The sequence below is a fragment of the Protomyctophum parallelum genome, assembly GCF_964188405.1.
Source record: "Protomyctophum parallelum genome assembly, chromosome: 8".
Lineage (NCBI taxonomy): Eukaryota > Metazoa > Chordata > Actinopteri > Myctophiformes > Myctophidae > Protomyctophum > Protomyctophum parallelum.
In genome coordinates this window covers 11,512,504-11,521,599 of record NC_139703.1, presented here as the reverse complement: position 1 = coordinate 11,521,599, position 9,096 = coordinate 11,512,504, and the positions used below count along the sequence as shown (strand labels likewise).

Here is a 9,096-nt window from a genome sequence, read left to right as displayed (position 1 = left end):
TTGATTTCAGGGCAGCATGATGGTGTTTATACTGTGCGTGTTCACCTCACATCACCTGGTCTCCTGCCACCTTAAACACTGAAACATAAACCTGCTGTCAAATGCTTTGGCAGAAACTGGAGAACTAAACTGAGCTTCTGCTACTGGTCCTTAATTCCTCCTCATGCTGCTGCCTTCCATCCAAGCGCTTCGATCAGGGACTCATTAAGAATTAGACGAGAGAGAATTTCATCACTATTAACGTAATACATGGTTGAGTGCATGTTTTACAGCCAAATGCATTCTTGTCTAGTATAAACATATTCTGCATATGAATGCATCCATCTGTAGGCAATATGTGTCTGAAGTGTTCTGGTTTCTGTTTGTAGTCCATTTTGTAGACCAAATCGTACCGACCAATCGTGATTCATGATTGAGGTGCATTGGTGATGTTAGGTCAGCATCCAGGTCCATGCGGGGAGCAAAAGAGGTAGAATGCATTTCCTGAAATACTGAAAACACTTGAAACCCAGTGCTATGTGATGAACTATTAACGGGGTGTAAACTGGCTAATTGTGAAATAATCCAGTCTCTGAACTCCTTTCCCGATTCTGAAGTTGCTGATCGGATCAGATTTTAAACGATGATCCATTGATCATCGTTTAAAATCTGATCCGATGCATTAGCCCAGATATCTGCTGGCTGCACAGGAAAGCCCAGAAACAGATGATGGCAATCAGTTTCAAGAGTGGTCACTTGGTCAAATTTGTACCATGTCCTTTGTATGTTTTCTTTGTTTCCAAGTTTTTGCCTCGCATGAGTTTCCAGGAGTTTCACGTCACTTTTATCTTGTGATGTGGTGATAACATTTGAGTTGTTCATTGATTAATTGAATCGGGCAATCCAGGATTGAAATCCCCCTCCTGTATCTTTAGTGTGTTTCAGCTGTTTAACATCAACGTCAACCTGTGGACCAAAAGAAAGGGTCCACGATGCCTCTGGAAACAATGTACATTGTTTCCAGAGGCTGTTACCATTTTTTAAACACAATGAGTGCATATTTAGTGGGCACGTTTGAAACTAAAAGTTACTTAAGCTTATACCGATCCCATCTTCCAGAGGGACAGGCCGATTAGACTTCTAATTAGAATTCTTTCAAAACCAAATGGTTTTTATGGAGGTGGTACCTGGATTTTCAGGTTGGGACACCAATTTCAAAATCAGGAGAGAGAACCCATCAGATTCAATCTTATAGAGTGTTGCAGCTCAAAAATGTGTCGGCTCATTTTGTTTAATCACTTCTGATTTCAATCCTGGATGAGATTTCTCTCTTGATTGGAATGAGATCTCACTCCTGATTGGAATGAAATCGTGTATCACGATCTGAAAATGTGTTTTCTGTTTATTATAGAGCTGGAGAGACCTCTATACTGAATATTTAACACTCAGTTGTGATACAAGATATTTAACTGACACCCCCTTGAACAGTGCTACTGTATATTTATAGCAAACAGAAGAAGAAAAAAAATCTGATTAATGGACCAGGCTTGGGAAACTGGAAAAGCCTCACAAGAAGGGAAAAGTTAATTAGAGCTAGCGAGCTCCCCGAAGGGTTTCACCTTCATTACAACATAGATTTTTCCGTTTGGGTTTTGTGCTGAGCACAGCGATATAACGCTGCGCAGAGGCCAGGCAGAGACCCAGGCAAGTATGCTCTGGTTTGGCCCAGCACAGGGGGGGAGAGGAGGAGAGGAGAGGGTCTCATCCACTTTCTGGGATGTTTTCATAGTTTCCAAGCAGTCCGACTAGACGTCTGCTACTTAGATGATCTGTTGTACTTGTAAAACACACACACACTCCAACACTGAATCACTTCCTCTGTACCTTCCTCTTCATTCTGCCTTCTGTTCTTCATCATCCTTGTTCTATCTCTGACAGAATAGGATTACGCCAATAATTACCATATGTTTGTACTTGATTGTAATGTCACTGATGTAGGATCTGATTCTTGTACTCCTTACTCTTTCTCTTTATCTCCACTATTTCTTAGACTAGCCAATTATTCTTTACACCTTTTTCTCCCCAATGTAGTACTTGCAAGTAAATGAAAATTAATTCCTCCCCACACACATTTGTGTTGTCACCGCTGTCGTATCCTATACTGACTCACCTGCCAGTGAGGTGCCCGTGCCCCCACCAGGAGTGTTGTCCTACATCCTGCCCATCTTCCCTCACCCGAACACGGGCCAATTGTGTTTGCAGATGCTCGACAAAGCCAGATGCACCACAGTGGATTCGAACCCACAACCTCTGTGGTGATGGTGAGCTGTACTCCTTTGATTGAATGTCACTTTTGATCTCGAAGGTACAATTGAGGGGCAGGCCCTCATTTTTGAAGCTGAGTTTACAATAATATTGTATATATAATATTACTATATTATAATAAAAACGAAATATATTGTAGCGTCTAAAAAAATAACCACAATATTGCAAACATTTAAACAATTGAATTAGACAAGAATACAAATATTAATTAAGTGTCCAGTGCATCAGTATCAACTTTCAGTTGTAGCATTCAATGCCAGTGTGCTGTACCAGAGAGTAGGTGTTATACCAATGTTTAATACCTCAGTACCAGCGATCAGTGAGAATGTTTTTCCAGCTGTTAACTTGGTGTGTGGCTATAGTTTAGAGGCTGTGTGGTTAATGAAATGTTTTAGAGATGAACTCTTCTAAACAGCTGCTTCTAACATCATCTGAACACACACACACACACACACACACACACACACACACACACACACACACACACACACACACACTTCCAAAGACAATTATGCAAACACAGACACACAATGCTACTCTCAAACTCAAGAAACAGTACACGCACGCACGCACACACACACACACACACACACACACACACACACACACACACACACACTGAATAAAACACAAAGGTGGTGGTAATGATAATAATGTATTTTTGTAATGTTTCCTAGTTTGAATCCAGCTCAACGTTCTTCACAAGCGTCACTCAGTACGTTGACTGGATGTTTCCCATTGACATACACTTTGAAATTACCCATAAACCCACAACGGCCAGTAACAGTGATTCACCAGCCTCCCAAAATGAATGGAAGGAATGAGAGACGTCATACATCATCTCCTTGTTATTCCGTAAAGAGGCAATAAAATGAAAAGCAAGAGAGAGTTTAAGAAGGCGCAACGGGAGGTGGGTTAGAGATGCTGAGAGAGAGAGAGAGACAGAGAGAGAGAGAGAGAGAGGGTGAGAGAGAGGGTGAGAATGGCATGCAAGACAAGTAGCATGGTTTTGACTGTTGACATGGATTTGGGATTTAATCTATTAATTGATTTGACAACATAATCCCTATAATGCAAGTAGCCGACACACTCACAACCGGTAGCGACTCAACCGTGCATGTCTCAGACTTGTCTCCTTCCTGGCTCCCAAACTGTGGAATAAACTCCCCATTGATCCCCAGTGGATGCTACATCTTTCCAGACTTCACCTCACCACCTTTTTCTATCACTTCTTGTCACCTATTTTCGATAGATTATTTTTCCTCTGCAGACATACTTTGTTATTATTATTATTATTATTTTTGCTTCATTGTTTACCTGGATATCCGTTTCTTTCAGGCAATTTAGTCTTTTCTGTTTCTCGGATAAGAGGGTGTGTACTGCCTAGTGCCTTCTGCCTACGCAAGGGATTGCAAGGTTGTACCTCTGCTATTTGTGCAGTTTCCCTGCAAGTTTACCAGCTCTGATAAATATCTATTATAGTTGTGTACTGTATATTGATGCAGCCTACTTTTGAGAACTGTGTGATACTGTGATTGCAGCCTTGTTTTTTGTGCAGACATTTCCACCACCACATGATGACATGAGTGCCGTTACAGTTAACACAAGTGTTGATCCAATACGTTTTTCCAGAGCAGAGGTGGGGAAAGTGTTTGATGTTGGAGTTGGAACAATGATCACACCGTCCACATCTGTAAGAAATCCAGATCCAGTTGCCAACAGGATCATGGTATGCTGTAGACCTGTGATTTCTAACCATTTTTCCTTGGAGCCCCCCGCTATTTAATAATAATCATATAGCTCCAAGCAGCTATGTTGCAATAGTCAGGCCAAGATATGATGAATGGAGTGTTTCATCTGCAGAGAATGACAGAGAAGGCTGGAGACGGGCAATGACCTTGAGGTGGAAGAAGCCAGTTTTGGTGACCTGAATGAAAGGGTGGGGTTGAGATTCAAGGATGATGCCCAGGTTGCGGATGTGGGTGAAGGGTGTGTCAGTGGAGCAATCAATATTGCGTGAAAAGTCTTGGGTAGAGAGGGTGAGGGAGTTTTGGCCAAAGATTATTGTTGCTTTGCATCCATATCTTTACTTCTGTGAGGCAGGCAGTGAGGGTGGAGTGGGTGGCTGCGGTGATGGTCTTGACTCTTGGTGGAGAGGATTCCATCGTCTGTCATACAACCTCAATTGGGTACAGGCTTTAGTTCCGACACTATTATTTGTCCGGACCGACAGTCATTAGACGACAACCTACCTCAAACCCTAACCTAACCATAACCGCAATCACGGGAGCAGCGCATGTTCGAGCACCGTTGTTCCCGCATGTCGGACTAATGCTCCGTCGGAATTACCATCGGATCACCCTCCTTGTTCTTGCTCTTCAAGAAGACGGTCGCACACACACCCGCCTTCACAATCCTCACCCCCCACCCCTCCTCCCTCTATCCGCACCCCCCTCCCCTAGTATCCGCCCCCCCCCCCCTCCTTTTTTTTCTTTTTCTGGAGATGCAAGGAAGATGTAATGTATCCAATATAGCGCCGTCCATGGCTGCATTTGTAACTGTGCTCTGCTGTTCACAGAAACAAATTCCTAACATGTTTTACATGTATGGCAATAAAGGCTTCTGATTCTGATTCCTTGTGTCCTGATGGCTGCACGACCCACGACTGGCACAGCACCAGCGTGGTGTAACTCTGCCCTCTGGGGATCACACATTTGTACTCCTCTCTGAAGACAATGAGCTCTATGCGCATCATCCATGTTGGAAAAGCTTTGGGCCCCTTCCCTACTTCTTTCACAGGTGTTACCAGTGATACTAATGAAGGCTCTGTTCCATTCTGGTCCAACTGAGTCAAGGTGCTGATGCTGTGCATGTTGGCTCACTGGAAACTTGGTGGGTCTCAAAGTGTGGTCCTGGGACCATCATGGTTTCTTGAGAAGGTTCCAAATGGCCCCTTACGGGTCTGTAACTCTGAGGCCACTTTTCCACCAGGGTTGAATCGGTTCTGTTATTTTTTCCCTGTCTAATTTTGAACCAAATTAATCCCTAAATCCGTAAAAGTTCGGAACTGGAACCAAAAATACTTCTTCTGGTCCTGAAGTGAGAACCAATGTGGGCGTGTCACTATTCAGGTTGGAAGATGCAGATGTGCTATAAACCAGAGGTTCCCAAACACAGGCGATATAAACCAGAGGTTCCCAAACACAGGCGATATAAACCAGAGGTTCCCAAACACAGGCAATATAAACCAGAGGTTCCCAAACACAGGTGCACGGTACATATATAAAAAGATTGATTTACGGGAGAAATAAATTCCAAGGTTTCCCGGCCGTGAATCTATAACCTATAACAGTTATTTTCGCATGAATAGACCAAGGATTTGTCCGTGATGTCACAGTCACTGGCTGTGGTTTATAAACGGCTACAAGTCTGCTCTACTTCATGTTGCATAACAGTGAGATCACTGTTGAATCCTTGGTATCTTTAGCCTAGCCTTATAGTTTCAACATGTGTTCATGATCAACGAGCAGCAGCGTAACAACAACACGCTGTAGCCTATTCTGTCACGTTTGCACTAATGAAACACTAAACAGGATGTCAACATTCAAGTACAACTATCCGAAGATGTAACCCAGGTAAAGTAATCCGTCACTCTGCAAGTTTAACTAAAGTTTCCCACCTATTCAAAGTAATCTCTGATTTGTTTTTTTACTCATCCCATCCTTGTTGAAATAACGCCCTTCATGATGATATAACATTAAGTTGGGATATAATAATATTGCAGCAGGTACTTGACTGTCTAACTGTCTCCACAAAATATGGTATCGACCGGGTTAACGGTGCGGGAAATTAGCTGGTAACAGACAAACGGATGCACACACGGACGGAGTGCAAAACGTTCTCTCTCCCCAGGCCTTTGGCCTGGTGGAGACAATAAGTATAACTGGTAAGACTGGGAAGGAAGTATGGAAGAAGCCCAATTTCTTTCCAATATGGCTGCTGTGCATATTCACGTTTTGGATCATTATATGCAGAATAAATCTGCATCTCCCTTTCATCTAGCGAAGCGGTTCCCCTGGCTTCCAGTGGACCAGTAGTTCACTTCACATGGTCCAGCCAGCAGCCGTCAGAAGCATGCAATGTGTCTGGAGTGTGTGGTTTGAAGAGGTTACTCAGATATCCAGAACCATTCTGCGTCCAATCCCATTAGCCGCCTTGTCTGCTCACATCATGTGGTTAACACTGTTTCCACACACACACTGCTACTGACTGCCGCGTGCGACCGTGCGTGCATGTGTGTGCGTGCGTGTGTGTGTGTGTGTGTGTGCTGGCTGCGTGTGTGCCAGTCACGTGGCTTGCTGACATCAGATCGTTTGATCAGGGAGTCTGGTGGAAGTAAGTAGAGGAAAGAATGTTATTTCTACAGGAACACTTTGATCTGTGACTCACTGAAAATGAGTTCTGTTGAATACTAACAGTTCTAATGTCAGCATGACACGGCTCACTGTTGGACCTTAACCTACCTACAGTTTTACCTAGCCCGGAGATCCCCAACGCGGGGTCCACGCCGTGGACACTTTGGTGGTCTGCACGCATGCCGGCCTTTCACTGGTGGTGTGCGACGCCACTCCGCAGAAAAGATATTTTTAGCAGTCTGATGCTGCTAACTCTAACTACAGTCTGATGCTGCTAACTCTAACTACTCTAACAGCAGTCTGATTCTGCTAACTCTAACTACTCTAACTACAGTCTGATGCTGCTAACTCTAACTACTGTTTTGGGTAGCCTACTTAAGAAAACATCCAGTGTGTCCAGTGCATCCAGTGTGTCTAAAGTGATTTACAACGTGCGATTCACACAGTGGACAGGACAGCTAAGAGACTGAGAGACAATAGTAGAGACAGATAGTAGGAAAGCTGAGTGAGAGACAATAGTAGAGACAGATAGTAGGAAAGCTGAGAGGGAGACAGTGTAGAGACAGATTGTAGGAAAGCTGAGAGGGAGACAGTGTAGAGACACATAGTAGCCTACTATGTGTCTCTACACTGTCTCCCCCTCAGCTTTCCTACTATTAGTAGGAAAGCTGAGGGGGAGACAGTGTAGAGACACATAGTAGGAAAGCTGAGGGGGAGAGAGTGTAGAGACAGATAGTAGGAAAGCTGAGAGGGAGACTGTGTAGAGACAGATATTAGGACATATGTGGGGGAGACAGTGCAGGAGAGAGAGACAGAGACAGTGTAGGAGAGAGAGACAGAGACAGTGCAGGAGAGAGAGACAGAGCCAGTGTAGGAGAGAGAGACAGAGACAGTGTAGGATAGAGAGACAGAGACAGTGTAGGAGAGAGAGACAGAGACAGTGTAGGAGAGAGAGACAGAGACAGTGTAGGAGAGAGAGACAGAGACAGTGTAGCAGAGACATACAGTAAGAAAGCTGAGAGGCAGACAGAAAAGAAGACTGTGGTGGATGTGGTCTTATATGATAATGGAACATGTGACTCTGAACCACACACTAACCACTTTCTTAAAGTATCTCTATGTAATTATCAAACATTTTATACCATTTGGTTTTACTTTTATTTGGGCTATTATTATAATTATATTAAGTATTTGTATTTAGTTTAATCAGAGCCTGGCCATGCCTGCATGTACAGTAACTGTGGAGATGGACACAACTAATACAACATGACATGTCTGTCTGTGCTACAGAGCACGTTTCTGTAATGAATCACATATAACAGTCGGAAAATGAATCGGAATGTATTCCAGATATATTTGCATGTACTAGTAGTAACTTTGCTTTGTGTACAGTGTCTAGTTATTGTGATAGCCACAGCTACATTGCTATATCTCCTTTTTTTTTCAGCAAACAATAATATGTAAATAAAATAATATTTGCTTCCGGGGGGTCCCTGGAACAAAATAGTTTGGGATCCTTGACATGAAAAAGTTTGAGAACCACTGATATAGCAACATACTTTTTTCAGAAAAGATCCATAAAACGTGGGACTGGTGCCAGGTGTACAACCCCGTGAGGGCATGGAGGTCTGCTAGAGTGGGATCCTATGGGCTGACAGGCGCTGTGTCATGGAATACACACAGTGGAATACTTTAATAATGGAATATACAGTGGAGTAATTTTAAAACTTTAACAGTTCTTTAAAAATGAATTGTGAAATTTAAAAGGGCTGGTTGTGCTTATTCTTAAAGGGCTCAGAACTTCCCTTTGAGGCATTGGGTATATTGGCAATCTTAAAAGAAATCCTGGCTAATAAGATATAGAAGACATTGTACTTCTATAACTAAAATAAAAAACTTAAAACACATTTTCTTTCATAAATACAGAATATTTCGCTCAATAGGAACTGCTCCTGTTGCAAGTTGATGATGTCATTTAGTTATAGAGGGCAAGTATACTGTTTTAAAGCATACTTGTCTTATTAGCCAGAGTTTCTTTTAAAAACACACAATGTCATTATCAACCTGAAAAGCAGACCTGTCCAGGTGTGTTTCATGGATGTCTGATTGCAGCTGATTCAGTGGTGGAAGATGTTCATTGTCATGGAAACTAGTGGGTGTGATGTTTGGTTGATATTCTCAGAGGAGAATGTGAACCTGAATAATGAAACACGGTTATTCTTAGAGCTACAGTACAGTGACATCATGTCCTGATACGATGCGAATAGGGGAACGGGAATCTATAGTCACAGTCATTTTACTTAATAGTAAACCTTAAGAAGCTTTTAGGAGACTGGCATCTAGTTTTAGGGCAGCACTGGAATCGTAACATCTGGTG

The 9,096-nt window shown here is 42.9% G+C and overlaps 1 protein-coding gene across 1 annotated transcript in view; it reads left to right on the top strand.

Moving 5' to 3' along the window:
• cenpp (centromere protein P) overlaps positions 1-9,096 on the top strand; it is a 114,587-nt gene that overhangs the window by 73,637 nt on the left and 31,854 nt on the right. The window lies entirely within an intron of this gene.